The sequence below is a fragment of the Panicum virgatum genome, chromosome 5N (assembly GCF_016808335.1).
Source record: "Panicum virgatum strain AP13 chromosome 5N, P.virgatum_v5, whole genome shotgun sequence".
NCBI classification, from domain to species: domain Eukaryota; kingdom Viridiplantae; phylum Streptophyta; class Magnoliopsida; order Poales; family Poaceae; genus Panicum; species Panicum virgatum.
The window spans coordinates 40,787,412-40,812,795 of record NC_053149.1 but is presented as its reverse complement, the minus strand read 5'-3'; the positions used below and the strand labels follow the sequence as shown (position 1 = coordinate 40,812,795).

General features: G+C 43.0%; 1 long non-coding RNA gene across 1 annotated transcript; it reads left to right on the top strand.

The window, feature by feature from the left end:
- The first annotated feature begins 4,986 nt into the window (after positions 1-4,986).
- Positions 4,987-7,096, top strand: LOC120672149. Its single transcript, XR_005673970.1, has 3 exons — positions 4,987-5,575; positions 5,662-5,738; positions 6,677-7,096. It is a non-coding gene; the product is annotated as an uncharacterized LOC120672149 (long non-coding RNA).
- Positions 7,097-25,384: the final 18,288 nt, after the last annotated feature.

Genomic DNA, 25,384 nt, shown 5'->3' with positions numbered 1-25,384 from the left:
TATATATATGAGCGGGGGATTTGACCGCTAATATTCATTAACAACATGGGTCAAATCACCTCTTTAACCCCGGTTCTGCCTGGGCGGCCACAGGAGGCTAGAAAATCCTCTATGTGATCCTATCGACGGTCGAGATCACCGCGGGAGGACTATACGTAGGCCTATCCAGTAATATAGATAGATACATATACGCACATATGTGAGACTTATCTAGTAACATTCTCCATTGGTACACGACGGGCAGCGGGGGGGGGGGGGAGGGGGGTCGGATCTGGCGGCGGTCGCGAGGCGCGTGGCGGTGGCCTGTGGATGGGGCTTGGCGGGCGGTCAGCAGGTTTTCTATTTTTTTTTGTTTTTTCTATTCGATTAACCAAGGCGGGCAGGCAACCGCCTCGGAAATAGGTTATCTATCGTGACCTTTGGTCCGAGGCGGTTGCGAAAAGCATCTCAGTTAATAGTTTTTGCCCGCCTCGGTTAATAGTTATTGTAGTAGTGTCTCACATAGTGGTTCGAGTCACGCGAAGGCTTTCGTGGGCCAGAGTTGGTGGAGAACCCACACGGAGATGGTGAAGAACTCGGTGGGGTCAATGGCGACTCGGATGCTGGAGTAGGCAGACTCGGTGTAGAAAAGCTTCAAGGTGGATGTAGTCGACAAGGAAGCATTGGGTTGTCGAAGTGGAAGGAAGCGGTGGTGGTCATCGTGGGAGGAGAGAAGCCCGATCCTTTCTCTCCCTCTTTTGCCACCACCGGACGAAGCTCGATGTTCCCGTCCAACAGGAACGAGCCAGCTCGATGTTCTCGTATGACGCGTTGTGAGCCTGGCCATCGCGCATCGGCTGCGGGCAATCCTCAAACATGGCTTGGACGAGAGGGGAGCGGTTTTGGCCAGGGTGTCGCTCCACACGGTGAGACCCTGGGTTGGCTCCAGAGTGGATGTCGCGAGTGCGCTGAGTGAGAACTCGGTCTTGACGAAGTCCAGGCCATGCGAGCCTGAGCTTAGCGTGCCTCCGCTGCATGTGTATCTTGTGAGCACCTCTGGCTTGGAGTCGAAGTCGGGGCCGGAGTTGCGATCACGATCCAACTGCCGCTGCCAAGCACGATCCACCTCCAAGTGCCACTGATCGACCTCCAGCTCACGGTGCTCTTCTTCCAGCGACTCAGAGTACGCTGCCGTGAGCCTTGGGACCAAAATCTCCAAGACCTGGTGCTCCTTGATGGGGAGCAGTGAAGGCAACTTGTTTTTCAGATCTATTTGGAAGACAAAAAAAACTGCAATTCAAGATGGACGTTCAGCCTGATTCTTCGATTCAACCTATGTCAAATCTAAACCCACGGCACTGTGCACAACATATAGATGTTCTAGAATAAGGGTGGGGCATGACCCATACCTTACCCCATTGTAGCTGCTCAGATATGAGTAGAATTAGTAGGAACAGAAGGAAACTACACGAGTAGTACTCGGGTAGGACTCATGTGCTAGTATTCGGCTAGGATTTCCATGTAACACTGTCCCCCAAGACTATATAGGGCGGGCAGGGACCCTCTCCAAAGGATATCACATTTAAGGCAATACAAACCAACACACAGGACGTAGGGAGTTATGCTCTCGGCGGCCCGAACCTGTCTAAACTTTCATGTTCCATGCACCATCGAGTTCCTGATCTCAGCGATGCCCTACCTACAAACAACCACCTCGAGAGTATCCTTCGGCAGGCTTGGCAGTTAAACACCGATAACCTAAGGTTCGGGGGCTATTCCGAAGACTTGAATCTACTCGGAAAAAAGCACTATGCAGTCTCGGAGCAGCTAGGAAAGTACTCAGGAAGACACATTCTAGCCGAAGTTCGGGGAACTAGAAGATGACTTCATAAGTACTCGTAAGCTTGTACTAGTTGGCTATGAAGAGCCGGAAGCTTGTCAGACTCGGGGCATGGGGTACCTGAAGTGGCACAGATATGTGTACGGAATAAGGCATGCAACATGTCCAATATCCTAATATCATGTAAAATACTCGTATACGAGTTGGGTTAGTCGGTACCGAAGGAAACTCCCGAGTAGTACTCGGGAAGGACTCCTATGCTAGTATCGATCTAGATTTTCATGTAATCCTGTCCTATATAAGTACGGGCAGAGACCTCCAAAGCATCAACTCAACGCCCAAGTGCAGGACTTAATGTATAAAACTCAAAACTGGACGTAAGGTATTACGCTACTCTGACAGCTTAAATCTATCTAAATCTGTCAAGCGAGGTTGTCTAAATCCATCGAGCGAGGTTAAGATTGCAAATCAGGCAGGTTTAGATAGTGGTGCATGGCAACCTCGATGAGCCGAAGTTAGCATATAGCATTAAGATAATAGGAAACATGGATTTAATAGCGCAAACACCATAGAAGTAAAGACTAATTAAATTTTAAGTTTCACTAGCTTGTGTAAAGAAGCACTGACGATAGATGTCATATAAATTAATATAGTGTACTCACTTTTTAGAAAACAATCAGTACATATTTGGATGACGGCAATACATTTCCACGCCGCAGGTGTGGCGGTGTCCCAATTCATCATGGCCGCGCAGTTATCACGAGAGATACAGAAATATCTAGCTCTCATGCGGCGTGCCGCAGATTTTATTTGTAGGGACCAAAGGGCCGAGTATGACGTGTAATAATCAGTCACGCCCTTTTTTTTAGCATATATACGTGGTAAACCGCGCTTCCTGCCCGGTTCGCTCACCACTTGTTTAGTTGCCTTCAAAATTCCAAAATTTTGTAAGATTCTCCATCACATCAAATCTTTAAACGCATGTATGAAGTATTAAATATAACTAAACAAAATAACTAATTACATAGTTTGTCTATAATTTGCGAGATGAATCTTTTAAACCTAATTAACCCATAATTAGATAATAACACTATAAGAAATGTAGTGATCTATGGCGAAAATTTTATGACATTTTAATGGAGCGTCACAATTGCACTCAATCTATGACGAATTTAAAGGTATGGATCCTAGGCCCAGAACTTTGTGACGTTTTATTGAATTCATCATAATTGAGCCCACAAAATATGACATTTTATTGAATTCGTCATAATTGAGCCCACAAAACATGACGTTTTAATATTAATGTCATATAAATCGTCATAGTTATTTTAACTATATGTTTTGACATTCTTCATTTTTATTCAAGTTTTTGCTTCTCTTATTTGATGCTTACGTGGCAGCCTAGTCAGCGCACACGGGTTTTCCGAGTGGGGTCCACTTGCGAGCCAGGTCAGCAGCCTAGTCAGCGCACCACGTGGAGTATAAATGATAATATTTTTTCTATTTATAACTTCAAAAGGGTGTCTTAAATGAAAAAAAGAAAAAGATCAATTAGTATCTTTTTTTTGAAGGAATCAATTAGTATCTTCATCCTATGCGGCGGGGTCGAGCTCTTTTTATCGTCTAGGCCTGTCGGCCGTGTCCTGGGCCAACATGCTGAGAAAAAAATGGTGCCATACGCATAGGATGCAGCGCCTCTCTCTGCCTCTCATTTTTAGTCTTGGGGCGAGCCCAGTTGGAAGCAGAGCAAAAAAAAAAAGTGCACAGCCGGGACTCTCTTTTTTATTCTTGGGCCGAGCCCAGCTAGAAGCAGAGCCAAAAAACAGTGCACAGCCGGAAGCTTATAGAAGAAAAACAACACAGCACATGGGAATCGAACCTGCGTCGTAGGACCACAGAACACACTCCATACCACTACACCACGAGTAAATTTGTGACAACAATAGGGTCGCTAGGTAATTCAAATATGCTGTATATAAGTTCGTATATCTAAAAATTGAGGTGTAGCCGCTCAGAGGGTTCGAGCTTCGAACCCGACAACCTCACGCATGACTCGCAACCTGTCTTACCATGACATCATGACCAAGCAGTAGGATGTGTGGCGAATTAATACTTTTTATCCAGTCTTCCATGTAAAGTGACCATGTCGTGAAGAACAGATGTATAGTTGACTGCTCTCTTTTTAATTTGGAATTAAAATTTGTAACTAGTATTTCTTCCTCATAAAAACTCAAAATTTGATGGTTCTTTTTTCTAAAATTTTCTAAAATCATGATCTTTCATTTAATAGTGCATGTTTGTATGTTAATTGCTATTTCTTGGATCTTTTTTATATAGTTTGTTTTCTTCCACCTAAATGTAGAATAGAAAAACATGTTTCAATATAACAATTACCAATGTAACTTAATATTTTATAATATTATGATCAAGACAAGGTTGTGTACAAAATTGAGGTACATATGAGTTTGAAAATGTTGTGAGGTATTCAAACATCAAAGGTTGAGTTGAGTTATAAGAACCTTTTTGAGAGATGTATCCATTGATGAACAATGTATGGTGCCACTTTGTCAAAACCATTTAAATTTTTTATTGTAAACTTATGGGACTAAAATATATTGCCGCATCAATTTTTAGATTTTTCTAATCAAATTTGCATATTATTCTAATTATTATGTGGTAGTTTGAAGATAAAAGTTTGAATTGTCTCTAGAAGACAATTAAATTTTTTTAACTATCTTCAAAAAATGGGTTAGAATGCAACATATGAGACTAAATATATTTTTTGTGCATTTTTTGAATCTTATTGGATGTACATATAGTTCAACATGGAATTACTTTTGATAAGCACGCATAAATTTATTTAAATGATAGGAAATACTAAATCTGTTCTAAAATTGTTGAAATTTCTAAATGACAACTTAGACTTTGTCTATTACAATTCAAAAGTGCGGTGGCTATTCAAGATATTTTGCTTTGCAAATTACTGAACAAGAGTGTTTTAAATTGAAAAAGAAAACATTAACCTGAGATAAACATGAACTAATTTTGGCTCAGCCCACCCAGCCCAATTGTTTCTGACCGTCCATTTCTAATTTGATGGTTAGGATCGCACTCATGTAGTATAAAAATCGAGTGACCCGAGTTCCCCCGTACCCTAGCTCCTCTTCCTCCTCCTGCGGTTCCTGTCGCGGCGGCGGCGTCTGCACTCCCTCCGAAACCCTCCTCCTGTCCATTTCCCCCGTCAGATCTGCACGGGGCGACCTCCACTGACCGGGCGAGCACGGCGCGAGCTCGGCACGGGTTAGGCGAGGTGGAGCTCCGCCGAGCAGCAGCCCTCCTCTCCGTCGCCGTACCCCCTAGGCCCTAACACGAGCGACGAGGCACCCTAATCCCCGTCTCCCATCGTCGAGCTCGCTGCCCCCTCTCCCATACCTCGTCACTCTCTCCCGCTCCACCCCTCCTACTCATCCACTCCACGCACTCCTAACCGCCTTCTGCTTTAGATATGGATCTTGGGTGTTGACCACATGGGGGGCTGCTTTTTTTTGTTGCTTCTGGGTTACAGGCTCACCCGAGCGCAAGCACGAGCGGCGCCAAGTCCGTCCTCCATGCCGTCAAGATCACGCAGACAACCAATGGTGGTCCCCTCCGACTACGCCAATATATTCTTCTGCGGCATCTGAAGGCTGTTCGTGGAGCCGGCTAACGCGTGCGACATTCTCGCTGGTGCTTCTCGCTACTTGTGCCCTCCAGCATGTAAGCAAGCTAATCCAGCGTTTGTTGCATTGATTTACTCAGATTTGACTGGTGGTTTGTGTTTTCTTCTGCATCTCTAATCTCAGCCGGATTAGTGGTCAGCCGGTGACAGTAGGCCCATGCACCGAATGGCTCCCTTGTTGGCGTTGAGTCAGACCTCTAGGTACAACTAGCATCCCCCTGCTTGCTATGTTTTAGCCACGTCTTGAATTTCCAGCACTTGCTCATCGATGTTGGTTGAAATATACGAGTCAGTTGTTTGCAGAAATGCATCTGTGCACCACTTGTTTGTTGAAATGCCTAGTTAGACTGAAAATAATTACAAGGTGCACGTTACGGTGCAATTCTAGTAACATAGCTTTTATGGAACAATATGCAAAAGATAATCCAGTAACATTACTTCAGCCTTCATGATTGTGCAAGATATTTCAGTATTGATCTCAATTTATTATCGGCCTGTATCTTTGTAGGTTTTCAATGTAGGAAGTTCTTTACGCAATATGACCCCCAAGTTCTTTTCTTGCTTGTGTTATAAAGTCGCATGTCTTACGATGCCTAGATTTACTAGTGTAGCATTTATATTGACATAGTGTAATTCGTATATAGATTTTGTGTACAAGGTTATCATTCTCATGTATTTGCAGGGCCTATTTCAGTCATCTGATGTATCTTGTCCACTTTTCTATGTTTAATATTTTCACATGTCAATTATGCTTTATACCTCAGTTGTTCTCCATTGAAAAAAAAGCACTATAAGATTGATTTCTATGACCATCTGGTGCACTGATTTCTTATATGTATTATGTCAGATCACCATTAAGATTGCTTTCTATGACTACTCTGCCTTTGTTTTCAATTAGATGCTAGCTGTTTGCCACAATTCAAACCTTTCCTAATATAGCACTATAGTTCTAGTTATTCTTTTTTACGCCAACAAAATTGTGGATAAATGTACAGCTATGTCTCAGCTGTGCCTATTTGATATATCAGCTTTGTCTCTTTGAGTTTATATATCCTGCATTTTTATTTGATTATGTTTCTTGCATTTTGATTCCCTACAATTCTCAAAAATTAACTATGCATTGACATTAATTTTTGTAGGTGATTTAAAGGGTTAAAGAATTAGCAGTTAGAATAGAAGAGAGGCCTCGCAGAAAAGAAATCATTGTAGCCAAATGTGCTGCCACAACACATCAAAACTGATAGCTGGTGAAAAAGAATTCTTTGCTTAGTTGCTGCCGCTGGTTCATACTCTTGGTGAAATCTATCTTTTGTTTTTTTTTCTGGTCCATTTTGTTGTCTTTGGTCCTTCAATGTTAGATTGCTAGTTCTGATTCATGGAAAACACGGCATGTGATCCATTATTATGGTGTCATGATGCTGGATGCAAATATTATTGATATGAAGTTATAATTTGGGCTGTAATTGCTTATTGTGACTTTTGGGCTGGAACTTTTGTTTTGGTAAATGGGCTATGTATAAGCTGAATTTGATTAGCTAATAATAAATGTTGGGCTGAAATCAGGCCCATCTGAATTGGGCCCATTCAAACATGGGTTGTGAGATTGATGTCACTTGCCATGTCACTCGCCATGTCACCACTACTTCCCACATAATGGCCATGTCAGCAATCATGTCATCGGCCACGTCATCATTGCCATCTACGTCATCACCATGTCACCAGCCACGTCATCTTCCATGTCATAAATGTGTGACATGGCAATTGAATTTGTGACAAAAATTATACTATTTGTGACGTTTATTTTCGTCATAGAAAACGGGTTTGGGTTGGGCTTTGGGGGCCCGGGGACATTCTATGACGGTTTCAAAATGTCATGGATCAAGAAATCCATGACGAAATTTTAAGGAACGTCACGAGGTGTGATCTGTGACGCTCAATACATGACGTTATTTGAGATCGTCATAGATACTGTTTTATGACGGTTTTTTAGTGATCTGTGACAAAATTCAATCGTCATGGATCAACAGATTTTTTGTAGTGTAATTACTAAATACAAACGAAAGTGCTACGATACTTTACAGCTTCCCTTTTACGCATCTAAACAAGGGCTCAGTTAGTGTATTCGATGTTGCTTTCTCCGCTGGGAGTTCCGGACGTCCGGATTAAGAATGGCAACGGGTCGGGTTCGGATCGGGTGGAGTCTCCGTGCACCTGAAATCGAAACCCGAACCCGAACCCGAAACCGATTCGGGTGGAAATCCATCACCAAAACCAAACCCGCGGATACCCGAAACCCGAATGGATACCCAAAACCCGCGGATAAATATACACATATTCACATGTATAAACAAGAGGCAACAAATAATAAATATTTTCATGACTCAACTTTCAATAAATTCAATAGTCTAAGTAAACAAATTATCATTAACATATTATAAAACATGAGTTTTAATTCCAAATAATTTATTTCGGATATCCATTGGATATCCACGGGTGGAAACCAAAACCCGAAACCGAACCCGAAACCAAACCCAAACCCGAACCTAAAAACCGTGGGCGAAAAACCAACACCAAACTCGAAACCCGAAAAACCGAAACCCGCGGATACCCGCACCGAACCCGATCCGCTGCCATCTCTAGTCCGGATATGCGATGTCATTGTCAAAGCACGCAAGAAATTGGATTGGGCACGCATTTTACTTGTTGCTGAGAATTTGTAAGAGTGGGACGGGTGGGCCACAGCCCACCCTAAGATCCGGCCTAATAAACTCATTCACTGTATTTTTTTAAAAAGAAATCTAATATATTTTCAGTCTCATAGCTGCTTAAAAAAAACTCTGTTTGCATTGGACCACCCTAATATTGACATGTGGATTCGCCACCGGAGTCGAATGCCGGAAGACCATGCGGCGCCAAGGAGGGTGATGGCGGGCACTCTCCTCCTCATTTCTCTTCTCGCCCCCAAACCCGATGGCTAGCTCGTGGTTGTGACTCTGGCGATCGGATTAGGCATCCAGTGCTGGGGAGCGTTGCCGCCGCGGGCATGCACCTAGGCCCCTACTCCACTCCACGTCGCCGCACATCTTCATGCTTTGGTCGGGCCGGACGCAGCCCTTCTCTTCGAACTGCTGCTCCCTTCCTTGCATTGGGCGGCTCAGTGTCCACGAGGAGCGGCAGTGTGCCTGCAGCCTGCTATCGCCCCCGCCTTGGGGAGGTGACGCTAGATCGTAGGCTAGAGAGGCCAGATCCAGCCTTGCCTGAGGATACGGTGGGATGGGAGGCGGTGGTGGCATCTACGACCCACTGGTGGAGGCTCGATCGCGGAGGCAGACAGCTGGTAGGTGCTGCTGGTGGGCGCAGTTGTGCGAATGTGGCTCGAGTAGTGCAGGGAGAAAATCCAAGCCTGGCCCCACACCTACTGGCAAAGACGATGCTTGTTGCATCAGTTTCCTCCTCGGAGGCTTTGCTGTTGCGCTACCCTAGCTATACGTCTATGTTGACGCCAGGTGTTACTGGAGACTGTTTGAGAAAATTCTCAACCAACATTACGCTAGATATTGGTGATATCTCTTGATGCCACTGTCTCCTTAGAGGCGATGTCGATATCTCTTCGCATTCACTACTATATAAAACTTAACGGAGGCGGGCAAAATTGGTTTACCGAGGCGGGCAGGGCAACCACCTCGGACGTAAGTCCACGATTAATTGTGGCATTTACCGAGATGGTCAAGCAACCGCCTCGGTTAATACTTTAATCGAGGCGGTCGCCTTAAGATAACAGCCTCAGTTATTCCATATTAACCGAGGCGGTTGCCTTACAACGCCCGCCTCCGCTATTTCTTATTAACTGAGGCGGTCTCCTGTTATGTGCCCGCCTCAGTTAAGATTTTCCAAAATTAGAAAAAATATTTCATTTCGATTTTGAATTTGAAAACACAAACAAATCAGAAAACACGCGTACGAAGGGTAAACACATATATATTACATCCATGCATGTGTCGATCCACGGTCCACGCATGTCACACACAAAGTTCATATTACATTCATATATTCACATAGTTCACGAAAATCACAAGTTCACAAAAATCACAAGATGTCCGGTAACTTGTAGTCATTCATGTCGAGGCCGGTTCTCTAGTTGCGTAGCTTCATGTACTTCTCCTCCGTTGCTAGCTCGCTCTCGGCATAAAAAAACTTTCCCCCAACATGACAACATTCGTCGGTGACAAACTTACAAATTTTAGCTACTGTTTGATTCATGATTGTCATGTCCATCTTTTGCCTTCGCCACCATCCTATAGATTTTTTGAGCTGCCTCCAGCTGTGGATGTAACTTTCACAAGCCCTGAGGTAGTCACAAGCGTAGTATCCACACAAGACTAAGCCTTCAGGTTGCTTGGCGCACTGGGTGCATGTAACACATAATCATTAGGACACAAATATCATACACGATGTAGTAGCACATACGATTCTTCATATGCAACGGGAATTGTCGCCTAATACGCAATTTTATGTCATACATCTACTTCTTATGGTTGGATCTCCGATCATAGCATTCAGGGTCTTCCGCATATTTCCTATAAGCTATATGCAAACCACTATTGTCAACAACAAATTTGATATGTACTTTGAGTGCAAGGAGTCGAATATGACAGCCTTTCTATCCGGAGGGTAGATTATAAATACAATCCAGTGGTCCATGATGCCCAAGCTACACAATTGAAACAATATGGATCTCAAATCTTGAAACATGAAAAGCGGTGAACCCAATAGCTATTGCAAGTATCATTTTAATTTACCCAAATTGGTGCGCGGCAAGGATACACCCATTTCCCTGGATCTTCTTCATGGCTTGTAAGATGTATTGTCCTTTTCTGTACTTGAGCTCGCCTTGCATTCTAACCCGGACTTCGCTCGGGACATTGGGTCCAAATTCACCAGCCTAGGGTGCTTGTCCACGACATCATACCCAATGATGGCCCTTTGGGTAATATGTATAGGAGATAGGTAGATAATAATATCTTCCTCTAGTTCCTTGCATATATATGATTGCATACTGCAAGCACAAGTCATCGTCAGGGCATTATTAGTTTGATCGTAATGAGCATACCTTCAGCAATGCAAAGGTGTAATCACTTATAAGGCTGTTGATATTTCTTAACTCTCACAGATAAGTCCGCTAGCATACGGAAATATTGTTGTAGCACTTCACCCGGGAGTACTAAGGGTATCGTAATTTTCACGGGGAACGGGGATGTAAGTGTCTTCTAACTAGATTGCCCTATGAAAGATAAGAGGCAAGGAGGCCTTAGGGTAGGGTGGTTCTATTCTAAAGGATAGGTTCAAGGAAAGATAGACTTAGGTTCTCACTCGTTTACTTCGGGCACTGACACTCACCTGGACTGCCAAGCGATTCCGGTACCAAGCTCTACTAACCAAACCCGAACGTGGGGCGGCTGGAATCTACAATGGGCTACATACGCCCTTGTTTTTGAATCACGGAAATGCAGAGAATTAGTGCTTACCAGCAATCCACCCTTTCTTTGAACCTGAGTTCACTAACCACGAAGCAGCTTCGTAGCGGACGAATAGGGCTGTGACCACCTGCCGTCTATCCTTCTACACCGTGGGACTTGGAGCAAACAAAGGTATTCTAAGGCCCAGACACCAAATCTATGCCATCCACTACTACTCAAGAGTTGCGCAGGGTTATTCCATCTTTATTAGGGGCCCTCTTCTATATCCGCTACTAGAACGGATGATGATCCCGTAAACGAATGAAGACAAAAAAATAACTTTACTGAGAACTCATCGATTACATGAACCTGGATACTTACTCAAGTGCCTCGTATCCGTCGAGGTACAAAGCCGAAGAGACGCCGACAAGTCCGGCTCTTCTCCGCACACTCTCCTTAATACACTCCGTAAGATAAGGATATGGTGGAGCCTCTCTACTCTACTTCTTCCAAAATGTGTTGAATGTGAATGGTTTGAGGGGGTGAGGGAGGCCCCTTTTATAGCTCAAGGAGGTTGGTTTCCCGCCAAAACTAATATGGAAGCATATGCCCCCGGGCTTGAGGTTGAGTAGGCGTTACTCCTCGCCAGAATGCACTTGGACGGGAGCCCGTCTGGGTTCAGGCGACCCCAGGGGTCGGTCGATCCCAGATGGCACTCCCCCAGGCCCTCCTTCCTCTGGCTGTCTGACAGGTAGGTTCTGGTCTTATCCCTTGGGTCCATGTGCCTTGGCACACCCGTTTCCTATGGTTTGTGGGCCTTTCTTGTAAGTGAAATACAGGACTGGATTATTTGTGCATTTCTTCGTGTCTTCACTTGTGTTTCTTCCTTAATACAGTTGTGGGTGCCTGCAGACCACAATTCACCAAAACTTGTGAAATTTGGTTAGCTATAAGCCCTATATCTAAGTTTGGTGATGAAATGTTATGAAATGTTGCAGGAGTTGACAATTAATTGTATGATTTAAGGACCGTCAACAAAGGCAAAAAGGGTGACTTGTGTGATAAAGAGGTCTTTGTGCCACAACAGCCTATGCATATCGTGGAAGTCAACGGTGAAAAAACAGTCCTCTTCCAAGTGGAAGTACTCCCTGGAGGCCCTCACAACGAAATCCTTCATTCCTAACTTCGAAGCATTCATATACCAGAGATGGAACCTCTGAACCTCCCATGGCTGCTCCTGGACGAGCTGGCCCAAGGGCAACATGAACTTGTCATTGTCGAAGTTATCGGGACAATCTGGAGTAAGGGGCCAAACTGACAGCGTTGTTCGCAGCCTGTAATTAAGACAAGGAGTGGAAAAGTCTATTAGCATCATCTCTGACTATGTTTGGTTGCCATTAGAATATGTACCTTTTGAACGCCGGTGTGTACTTGAAGTCTTCTGCTATGTTGAAGGCGGCCCATTCCTCTGTAGTGAGATGGGCCTGTTTGTTGTCAACTTCTTCTGTATGCTTCTTCGGCGCAGGAGGACATTGCTCGGTGGCCATTGGACCACTTCGAGGCCGTGTTTCATTGCCTGGTGCACCCACTGTACCTCATTGTGGGTTGCTCATGTTGGGAGACGGGCTACGTCCAGGACTGCTAGCTGGGCCATCACCGCCATTGTCATCGCCACAGTTGCCGTCGTCATCGTCACTTGGGCCACCCGGTGGAGATGACGATGGTTGCGAGGGTTTTGACGCCGGCTTCCCCATTTCGAAGGCAATATCTGCCTTGTTCCACAGCACGCGAGAGCTGAGAGTACTACCAATGGTCCTGCATTCATCTTCAGTGGGAATGTAAAGTTCATCGTTCTCAAAGTCATTGATAGTCCACGCCACATACCCATCACGGCATATTCGGGCGGGATAGGCTGCCTATGGTTCCTAGCTTTAGGGTCGGGCGGCTATACCTCTCCCTGCCCCACAGTCTTCTTCCTACCCATCCTGCACCAGGGCACCTGGAGCATGCCAAGTGTTGCCCCCGTGATCTCATCGGCTGGGTACCTCTGGGGTTGTGAGATACCCGACGACATCTGCCCTTGTACGGTGGCTTGACCTTGCTGTGGCAGCATGCCAGCCTGGAGGAACATCTGCGTCCTCAGCTGCACCATCTTCGGGTCGGTGCTCATGAATGCCTCTTGTATTGTCCCCATGATCATGTCTTTCACTGCCTCATATCTGCATTTCTGGATGAGGCCTTCCTTGTATCTATACCTCGTGTGGTGAGTGGTGGTGTCGGATTGCTTTCAGTCCACATTCTTCCAGCTCTGCCTCGAGGATACGCCCCGAACACGGCCGCAGTGCTTGGGGTTTTCCCAGCACCTCGGTCAGCACGTCGTGCTCCCTGCTTGGTTGAAACACCTCCGCGTTCCTTGGACGCATTGATCACGATTAAAGCCTTCTCTGCCTCCTCGGTCTTTGGCACGTTGTACTTTGTCCTGCCCTCCTTTTGCTTCTTTAGCCGACGGGCATTAAAGAAGTCACGTCCCCTCTCGTCGATGCCTTTGAACAGATTTGGCTGCTCAGCCGCAGCTGCCTCCCTTTCCTCCCGCCACCACTTCTTCCTCTTAGCGGCGTACCCTGTCATGCCCAGGTGGTGGGGGAGCTCGTTCCTCTTTGTGAGCTCGGAGAACTGCTGGCCCTTGGACTTTGATTCTTCTGTACTCATCTTTTCAACAAACTCTTCCCAAACGTGACACTTGATGAAGTTGTAGTCTTTGTAGGGTGTCTTTACCTTCCTGCACATAGTCCCTATTGAGGTGTGACCTCAAGTTGTGAAGCACTTTGCCTACAATAAACAAAGCACGGCGCTTGCACAGATCTTCATCAAATTGGTGCTCTGGGTACTTGAACCGCCTCTTCATCTCTCCCCAATTGGCACCCTTTAGGTTATCTAGGACTTTCCTCGTCCAATCTGGATATGTGATCAGCACATGCTCCCTGACTATACATGGGCACTGGTTGCTGAAGACGCCGATGATAGTTTCTGGCCCCAAGGGCTCTCCATGTGACCCTATCTTGTGTATAGCATGCACCTTGCTGTGAACCTTGTGCCTCCCGTGTTGGCCCCTCTTCTTGCCTCAACTATTGCCACTGGCCATTTTGGCTGATGTGCTCGGGTGGGACTGGATCCATACCCCTCCGGTTCTCCCACCTCTTCGGGGGTACTCCAAACAAATAGGCACCACCGGCACCCGTCGAGGACAAGAACTCGCATTAGTTTCATACTTAAGTAACAGGCTCATCATTATATGCTAACGCGGTCCTCATCATCTCCTTGTTCCCATGTTGGGGTGCGAGAACTTCGTGTTGAAGGATCTGCCACCAAAGTATTGGTCAGATCTTCTTCTTCTTCCTCTGTATGATGTTTCTTCTGCGGAGGCGGTGTTACCACCTCCTCCTTGTACGGGGTGCTCTCGTCTGATGACGAGCCTTCATCATCACTTGCAACTAAACTCAGCTCGCGCCATTCTTCAGTAGGCTCGGCCGCCATTGTAAGCTATGAAGAACAGAGAGTTATATCATTGGAAGCTATGAGTATGCAAATGCTCCAACAGATCTCAAGCCTCAGTTTAAGTGAGGAGTAGCCAAGAATAGGGTAGAGAGTAGTTTCAATAAAAAAGGACACATAAATCATTGTACATGTCTCAAGCCTCAATTTAAGTGTAGCATCCTAGAAAAAAACCATCATTGCACATGTCTGAAGCCTCAGTTTAAGTGTAGCATCATAGAAAAAAAATCATCATTGCACATATCTCAAGCCTCAGTTTAAGTGTAGCATCATAGAAAAAAAATCATCATTGCACAATGTGATGGCCACATGTACAGATTAGGGAAATTTCATAGGCATGGACAGCTCAAAAAACATCAATGCAATGTATATATGGATAGATTAGGCAATATCGTAGGCAACAAAAAAAATCACAGGCATGGACAACTGAAATAACATCGCTACCATGTATATATGAAAAGATTAGCCGCAAGACATATCAGGAATGGACATATACTCAGATTAGCACAAAACATCATAGGCAAGACCATGTACTCAGTTTACTGAAAAAACTATCACAAGCATGGACATATATTCAGAATATATGCTCAAATTATCATAAAAACGTCATCACCGACTAGGACATGTACTCAGAATTACGGGCAAACATCATCACCTGGTTGTTCAAGCTGTAGATAAGTACCATTTGTTTTCACAAAAACATGCGCCAAGGTGTTTAAATTCAAATTCAAATATAGGTAGTTTGAATTAACTCAAAAGTCAAAACTAGGTCAAGTAACCTAAGAACTTCATCGAAATTTATCCTGTAGAGCACAAAATGTGAGGACCATGAACCTCAATAGGTCCATCGACAAACTAAATCCAAATAATACGTGTGCAAAATGAAATCTCCAAGTCAAAACATGTGCAAAATGAAATCACCAAGTCAAAAATGTGTCCAATGCTAGATAGACAAAGTTTGCAGAATTAGGAAGACATACAAGAACTCCATGGGAACAAGGTGAATTTTTAGTTCTTTTTCCGGCTACAAAGGTCACCTTACTCTATTTTTCCAAGAGAAAACCTACTGATTAACCCAACAGAATTGGTGGACCAAACAAATCAATAGGCCAATATATAGGAATTTGAGATACAAATAAGGGCTAATTAAACTTGCATTCTAAATAGAACAAAATGTATTGAAAATCTAAAGATGTACATGTAACAAAAGTTGTAGATCTAGTTGTTAGGAACTCAGAAGATTTGAGTTTGTATTTTCCCCATTTTCCTACGATTTTATAGCTATTTTACAAGTTCACTTCTTTTGAAAACAAAAAGGAAAACAAGTCTTGCAAATAGGCCCTTAGGTTTTGCATGCAGGACCGTAGAAAGATTAAAATCCTTGCAATATGGCCCCTGGCCGGGGTTTTGTGGCAGAACCGCCAAAATTAATACGGATTAAATGCGTTAACCATCACTAATATTGATAAAATGGTTAATACACACTTAAAACAAAATAATTTGACAGTCTGTCGGGTAAAATCCCGATAAAACCACTGTATTTCGGATCGAAACAACATGTTCAGAGATTACGATAACCATAATATAACTTTAATAGTAAAGGTTATTACAAACTAAGTTTGAGGATTTAAACAGGATACCTCTGAAATTAAAAGCAGAAAACGACAACTAGCGACGATATATGACATCATGATGAAGCCCGTACATGACGTCAATCTCACCAAGTATCCCAAAGATTACCTGAAAACAAGTCACAAGCAAGACTGAGTATACTAATACTCAGTAAGGCTAACCCGAAGAAGGGTATATAGTATCCCTTTTAACTAGACATGCAAGGCTTGTGAAAGCTCTGGGGTTTTCTTTTGCTGAAAAGCCATAAAGGGTAGGTCCTTAATGTCAAGTTTTAGCTTTCAGATTCTAGTTTTAGTTATCATTCTAGGTTTGCACCTATCTATACAAGCATGATAGAGAAATTATTTGCATTCAACCAAATTAATATCATCATGGTTCCACTTCTTACTCTATGCAGCAAAGGGATTAAGCAGTCTCAATCATCGTGAGAAGCGGATGATTCCGAATCGAATTCCAACCTTGCAAGGATAAACCTAGCACACACGCTTGGAGCACTGTCGAGTCACTCCCAAGCAACCATTTACTTCTCATTCCGGTTCATGGATCAGCGCCACTCTCCCCGACTACAGAGAACCGCTCTTCTCTGCACCCGTGATTGTTGCAACATAACTTGATTTTCAATATATTTAACTTCCTATCTCTAAAAGAGAGTGGGGGGTATGTCCATTTGCCGGGCCGATCAGTTACTAGGCTTGCCGCATACCATATTTACGGCATGTGGCTAGTACTTTCAAATGCTTAACCACCGCTACTACACACTGCGGCCTTAGCAGATTTTATCAACACAGACGGATTTCCACCATGAAACTTGTATCCCAATCCATCCATGGTTCTTATAGTGATTGCATAAAGTAAACAATCAACTTCTATAAAGCTCGCGAGTGATAGGCAATCACTCGACTTTTACCGGTCCTATTAGCATAGCATCTAGTCGGACTCTGTTTCTAGTGGTCAATCAATAGGTACCTAGAATTATGCATCTAGATTTTTCATTCAACTCCAATATCTTAAATGCACAAGTAAATAGTAATAATATTTGGAAAATTTAAAATAATAGGATTATGCACCGGGGCTTGCCTGTAGTGATGTCTATAGAGTCAGTGGACTTTGGTTCTTCCGAATTAGAGTTTGGAGCTTCAGTTAATTCAATAACGTTGGCCTGAACTTCAGAATATTCCCGTCTGGTTCCTGGGTAAGTTCATACGTTCCGTCGGCTAGCGATAATATTCTATATGCAATGCAGTAGTTGAAATTAGTAAAGTGCTTAAGTATAGCTTTCCTTCACTAAAAAGTCATTATCCAATAAATTAACATTTAAGACCAAGCTTAAAAGTTTTACTTTACTGGGCAGTCATTTATGGAGTAAAAGTAAACACAAGGAACTCCATAAAATAACAAAACTAGCCACACTAAGAAACATGGTTTGAAAAGAGAGTAAGTGTAGTTCTAGAAACATGGGGTGGGTTGAATTCAAATCTATAATTTGAATTCAAAAGAAAATTCAACAACTAGGGTTTTAAAACAAACATCAATTCAAAGTCCAAGAGTCAAGCCCAAACATAGAGTTTATGAAAACAACACTAGCATGAATTAACCTTAAAATTCAGACATAAAATTAAAACTCAAATTAAACAATGTAAAAAATTATACCAAAAATTATCGTAAACAATAAACTATTTATGATATGTAGATCTCATGATAAAAAGATGACCCTAAGAAATTAATAAAATCATGCTTTAACAAAACAAACAAGTGTATAGACTAGAAATAAACAAAGCACATAAAATAATAAGCAAAAGTCAAGTGTTTGGGTCACAAATTTTACACAAAGCTATATATGGTAAAAGGATGATAGGTTCCAAAAATCAAGTATAACAGGGCTATGTTTAAAGAGATATAAATAAAACACTCATTTTCTAACAATTAAACTAGAGCTCACAAAATAAAGTTTCACAAAAACTTGAGTAGCTCAAGTCATAGAACTAGTTAAGAGGAACACAACAAAATTAATTTGACATTTTTCTGATTTTTCTACTATTTTCTAGGTTTTTTCAAAGTTCACAAGAAAATGAACTAGAACTATTACAGAAAGGTCCTTGGAAGGTTTTGGTTTAAAGCAATTAGGTCCTCAGACCATGGCCGGCCGTGGGGGCTCTGTTCCGACCAATTTCTGGCGAGCCGAGGCCAGGGGAGCAAGGGGAAGGTTGGGGAAAATGGCGAGGGGGCCAGCGCGAACCTGTAGAGGGGCTTGGGTGGGACTGAGATGTACTGTGGCAGGCTGTCCATGGGAGCAGGCGGCCGGCGACGAGCTATGCCGTGGTGGCGGCGCTCCGGCGAGGTATGGCGGAGGAGGTCGGGCATGGGATCTTCACTGAGACGAGGCAAGGCTAGTGGGTTGCTCGATTTGGGCAGTATAAGAGAGGAGAGGCGGCTCCTCGTGCGCCGACGAGCGGCGGCGCCAATGGTGGCCGGCGGCGGTGGATGTCGAGCTCAGGGCCAAATGGGGCTATATATATAGCTATCAGAGGACAAGATAAACACTGCAGGGAATGAATAAAAGTTTCTCCGAGATGTGGGTGAGCTCCCAGCGGCGGGGCTGCCTTCCCAGCAGCGGGCCGGTGAGCTGGTGCGAGGAGGTGGCGTGGCGCGCGCGCAGGGGGCCAACGAAGGCGGTGGAGTGGCGGCGGGGGCTTCAGGGCGATGCGTGGAGCGGCCGGGGCAGCTGGCAGGCGAGGAAACTGGTGGCAGCGGCGAGAACCGACGGCGACGGCGGCGCCCCTTTTTTTTCAGTAAACCAAGGAAGAAGAAGGAAGGCAGGGGTGGTTTTGTGATTTTTCAAAATTCTAGGGGTTAAACTGAAAAGTACAATTTCCCGTTGATCTAGGACTCAAATGAAAAAGTGTTCAACATGAAAATTGTGTAGTTTTTCAAGATCTAGAACATTTATATTGTGCAAAAATTTACTAGGTCAACGGTTTTGAAATTATTTTGAAATCTGACCTTTCTTTTGAATGCAAAAGAACACAACTTAGGTTTTAAAATTGCAAGGGCATCCCTAGACATAAATTTGTCTTCTCATGAGGGTAAAAAGTGAAAAACAAGATATGCATTTCAACCCTTCACAAATTTTGAAATTTTACCTTATGCAAAACTATTTTGTAAAAAGAACTTTTCACTTTTCCAAAATTACAAAAATACCCTTGCTATAGAAATCATGGTTTGAAAATTTTAAATCAACACAAAAATTATATTTTTAACCCTTAAAACCTGGTTTGTCACAGCCATCCCCCCTAAAAAGAATCTCGTCCCGAGATTCCGGGATAGAAAGAAACTGGAAGATCAGATACAAGAGGTTGTTATAGTCTGATAAGATCGATTTGCTTCTTGCGCTCCTTCTGCTGTCTTTTGTGCTCCTTCCATTGTCTTTTTCGCTCTACTTTCTACTTTGATGCAACATAGTTGATGCAGCGGTTTGTGTTGCTCGGATCTCTGGGTTGGTTGTTTTCTAAAGACAATATTACTGGCATACACACTGAATCTTGTTCTTGTGTAGGGTTTCCATCTTGGTCCATCTTCTTCTTGATAGAGAAAAGAGTTCTTGCTCTGAAAACTGTATCATGGTCAGGAGTTTTGACAGCTTGATGTTGACGACATGGGATAAACTCCACACATGTGATTTCCCATCCAGTCAAATCTATAGGGTCTAGACTATGTTTCAGATTCCGAACCTTCATTTCCTTAAGCTTCATTGGGAGTTGTGATGGAGGTAAAAGGGAGTCTGAATTAATATCCTTTTCTTCCTTTGTCTCCTCATTGGTGTAACACCCTAGGTGTTTATCACCATAACTACAAAGTTAATCCCATGGTTAATATGATTGTTAGCACTAAATCTGCCTGAACAAAACCACTAAAGAAATTCTTGCTAGCAATTTAACCTGTGAAATGAGAAAATCTCTTTTTAAGTGATTTCTAAATAAAGGTTTGCGTCATTTTTGGAATCAAATAATATTAAAAGGTAGGAACAGGGAAAGAAGAATGTTTAGCTAAAAATATAGTTGGGGTGCCAAATGACTCAGTTTTGATGTTTGAACAAATTTTCAAAATAAATCAAGTCGACTCAATCGCAATTTATCTCTGGGAATCATTGTGAACCCGGAACTTCCAGGTGTGAATCCGGAAATTCCGGAATAATTCGGATACTCTGGTATTTCACCCGGATACTCCGGGCCTGGAATTTTATATCACACATTTTGATTCTTTTTGCTGTTCCCAAATGTTATAAACCGTTATTCACTCTCCTTTCTCGCCCTCCCCGTGCTCTCTCTCTTCCCAAGCCCTAAACACCAAATCCACCATCCCAAATCCATCTCAAGACCTCGAAAGCTGCAAATCGGCGTGGAGGATCATCCCTTCCAATCATTCCTCCCTGGGGTGGCTTCGGTTTTAACGGGGTGGCATCAGTTTCAGCTTGAGAAGGTACCCAAGCTAGGGCTAAATGGATTGATCGTTCTAGGATGTTTTAAGCGATTTCTTTTGGGTCAATCATCTTCTTATGAATCACTCTACTAGGGTCTAGGAGGGTTTCAATTTTTGTGGGTTGGTTTTGTCTCAATCAAAATTTCAGTTTTTGGGGGCGAAAACTGTGTGAAACCTGGAAACTCTGGGTATTAATCCGGATACTCCGGAAATTCGTCGGGTTGTCTCGGGTAGTGGTGCGTGTATACGGTTTAGGCATGTTTCAAAGTTACAAATCATACTGCATGCATTCTCATATCATATGCATACGTGTAGATGCCGCCGCCGAAGGAGCCGTGTACGAGGTGATCGCCGGGCCACAGGAGCAGCGGGGGCAAGTTCAGTAGGAGAATTGTGAGCACCCGGCCCAAGGCCCATCTGAGCCCAGTGTCAAGCAGCAACTCGAAGGAAAGCCCCGGTGCACATCCTACTATTTGAAATTATGACACCTTTATATGTATTTATTACCTGTGCATTACATTTCAGGAGTTGATTGGAACCCTAGTTGCATGATCCCTAGGTTTCCCTAAGTTATACTAGCATGTATAGGAATGATAGAAATGCTATGCTTAATAGTTCTCGATAGAAGTCGAGTGACTTCTTGCACTCGCGAGATATAGGATATTTAGAAGTCGAGTAATTTCTGGTTACTCGCGAGATATAAGTTATATACTTTTCTACAGTACCTGAGTTGTTGAAATTGACATGGAAATATGAGACCGGGCTGGGAATGATGATGATGTATAGGTATGGCAGCAGGACAGGGTTCCTGGGTGTCTTAGCCCCGTCCGAGTCGATTGAGGACCGTACCGTTGTTGGCCCTGCTGATCATGTTTGAATTGTACTAACCGCATGCCGGGAGTAGGAGGTAGTCGAAACCGGTAAGCCGAGTACTGCCTAGCTTCGAAAGTACAGAACTTCTACCCACCCCTTAGGGCGAGTCGAGTGGCCGCGGACAATTGGGTTGCATGAGTTTACTTTTGGTGGTCTCTCGTAGGGCTCGACTAACTATATGCAGGTGGAGCGGTTCTGTAGTTCGAGGTGGGGAGGGGAATGGTTAGCATGTATGGTCCGACGGGGCTTTTGCGTGTCGTGTTGGTTAGGTCCACCTTGTAAGGTTAAATCGGACATGAGCACCTTGATCTTCGAGTCACATCGTAGTAAGGAAGTGAAACGGAATGATATGATAAATGTTGATATTTCTTAATCAATTGTGTTTTCATGTTGGTTGTCATACACATGCAAACCATAAATATTTAGCAAATCTATTGCTTTAATTTGGAGCTAAAATTTTGAAATCAAGGATCTACTTTTAGGTGCTTTTTCTGCAAAAACAAACTACCAGCCAGAAAGCCTTGCATGTCTAGATATGTGGGCTAAGTATACCCATTAGACGGGTAAATCTTGCTAAGTATTAGTTGCTCAGGGTTTATTGTTTACCCTATTTCAGGTTTAGGAGCTAACTAGGTGTCATATCGGTGGGCTCGATGTGGCGCCTTGTCTTCACGTCTCGGTAGTTCTCGATTTATTTAGTTTGTTTTATTCATTCTCTAGTAAAAATGCTCTATAAGTTAGATTCTTTTCCGCTGCTATCTTTTCATTTGTAAATTTTAAATTTAAAGTTATTTTGTGAAAGTCTTAACTTAGTTTACTATTTTTGTAAGTTTATATCGTGCTAGTACCTTCTGCACTCGCCTTCGTGTGAGACTTCTAGTGTGTTTCGATCGACCTGTGGGTTGGAAATAGTCTGTCAAGTTACACTTAATTAAGCTAATGCGCCAAATGATGGCGGTTACGCTTAATTAAGCGTTTTAACTCGGCGGGTCTGTCACAGCTGGTATCAGAGCTGAAATGCACCAGGGGGTACCAGCAATATTATTTTGGTGTTTTCAAGACTAAAAATGAATTTCAGAAATCTACATTTCTTGCGCTTAAGGGATTATGAGAGATTAGTTCGTAAGCCCTATATAGTGTAGGTTATTTCAGGTGGCTATGTGTATAGTATCAACTAACTTCTGACCATTTATTAGTCGTGAATATATATATATATATATATATATTGTGATTTTTCTGTAGGTACGCTAACCACGTTTACGTCAAAAAAAGAATAGTAGTAAACGGCTAGTATGTATATACGGAGAGTGCGTATGTATGCCATCGAATGATCTACGTATATTGCTATAGTTGATTTGGCAAAAGTTTTCTTTTGGCGAGGACATATAGATCATCCATGCATCATGTCATTTCATTAGATTTTTGTGTTTGTGGTTGTACTGGCACTTTTGTATAATCCTTTCTCCACACTGTTAGCACATTTCTCATGTGCCTACATTCTTTGCTGGCAGCTTGTGACGTGATTTTGGTCATCTCGACCACTTTGCGCCAAATTCTCAACACTAGGAAAAACCGGTTCATAGTCTCGTATGCTCGGCAAGTTTAGGAGTGAGATTTGATTTATGATTAATGTTCTTGAGCTTAGTTTTCTAAAAACCCAGTTTGTACAACCGTTAAGAAATTTAAAATTTGACTTATGTAAGTTTGAAATTGCGGTTTAGGAAGATCGACAAAAGTTGTGTATTATCTCTGGTGTTCCACTCTATGCCACTTCCTGTTTTGAGGGTAGTCATTTTAATAAAAGCAAATCTAGTCATGCACAACTCGCCTTCGATAGTTTCGCCTTCATGTGATTAAGGGATTACAAAAACCCATGCATGCATTTGAACAAAACCTATCTTTTTGGTTCAAACAGTTCTTGCTCAAAAGTTTTAAATCCAGGAGTATTGTGAATGTTTCTTATTCTTGAGATGAACTCTTCTGGTCCACGTTTTGCACAAAATTTGAGACGAGGGTATTATCCTTAGTTGAAACCTTTTTCTACTATTGGCCAATGATAAGTAGGGATCGTATATCCTCGTCTTTAGGCTAATTGTTCGAATGCTCTAGGATAATTTATTTCGATCATCCTTACTGACTAAAGGCATCTTGTTGATTTTCTAGCGTTAGGATAATTTATTTCCAATTTGTTTGCATTCTTGCTCAAATAAATATAAAAGAATTAAGAACTTGAGCACATACATTATAGTCAGCATGCATGAACAGCATTGCAATATTATTGTGGGACTGACATGGAAACCCTGACTGACCGACTAACTAATGACAGAATTCGTGTTGTGTTCATAATTTGTAAATCTTCTTCTGATTATTTGTGTTGTTTGGGTTGCTTTCTATGATTTTTTACATAGTAGTAAGTGTTCCTCGAACTATAGTGCCGCGACGGGACCTAGGGCCTCGTGTGGACTGCAGCCATATGACTGTGCCACTGGGTGCGCGCTGGTGCTTAAGTACGTGTGAATATGAACTACTACGACTGTCTTTTCATGCAACCCTTAAAACGTTTTCCTCCTACTCCATCCTTCTAAGGGGGCAGGCCATAGGTGAATCACAATGTACGTGGGTAGTAGTAGATTCAAGTTTCGGGGCACCACATCTCACTAACCTGCATAGCAATATATGCGTCCTGCATTATGCAACTTAAATTAATAAACAATATTGAGCAAGGATGTTCTCAAGCAAAAATTTTCCTGGGGTACACCATGATTCATGTTCTCAACCGAGGAAAATTTACATCTTCCAAGAACATCCTCGCTCTAATCTTTCTAATCAATATTCGTTGGGAATGTTTTATGGGTATCGGATTAACCAGGGCTCGGTTTTCTACCAAATCTTGTGCCAGCGAATCAGAGTTGATTTCTCTTGGTTTTTTCTTTCTCCGAGTGTTCCCTTGACTTCCTGTAGATATCCAGAACTATGTTTAAACAAGGGTGTAGAGTTCCATGGCCAACCCTCATTAGTCCTATACCTCTTATACCATTTTTAGAAGTCAATCCTCAACCCTTACGTCCTCGACCCTTGCTTTCCCCTTTAAATCTCGGGACGAGATTTCTTTAAGGGGGTAGGGTTGTAACACCCCAGGTGTTTATCACCATAACTACAAAGTTAATCCCATGGTTAATATGATTGTTAGCACTAAATCTGCCTGAACAAAACCACTAAAGAAATTCTTGCTAGCAATTTAACCTGTGAAATGAGAAAATCTCTTTTGAAGTGATTTCTAAATAAAGCATCATTTTTGGAATCAAATAATATTAAAAGGTAGGAACAGGGAAAGAAGAATGTTTAGCTAAAAACATAGTTGGGGGTGCCAAATGACTCAGTTTTGATGTTTGAATTTTCAAAACAAATCAAGTCGACTCAATCGCAATTTATCTCTGGGAATCATTGTGAACCCAGAACTTCCGGGTGTGAATCCGGAAATTCCGGAATAATCCGGATACTCCGGTATTTCACCCGGATACTCCGGACCTAGAAGTTTATATCACATGTTTTGATCTTTTTTGTTGTTCCCAAACATTATAAACTGTTATTCACTCTCCTTTCTCGCCTTCCCCGTGCTCTCTCTCTTCCCAAGCCCTAAACACCAAATCCACCATCCCAAATCCATCTCAAGACCTCGAAAGCTGCAAATCGGCGTGGAGGATCATCCCTTCCAATCATTCCTCCCCGGGGTGGCTTCGGTTTTAACGGGGTGGCTTTAGTTTCAACTTGAGAAGGTACCCAAGCTAGGGATAAATGGATTGATTGTTCTAGGATGTTTTAAGCGATTACTTTTGGGGCAATCATCTTCTTATGAAT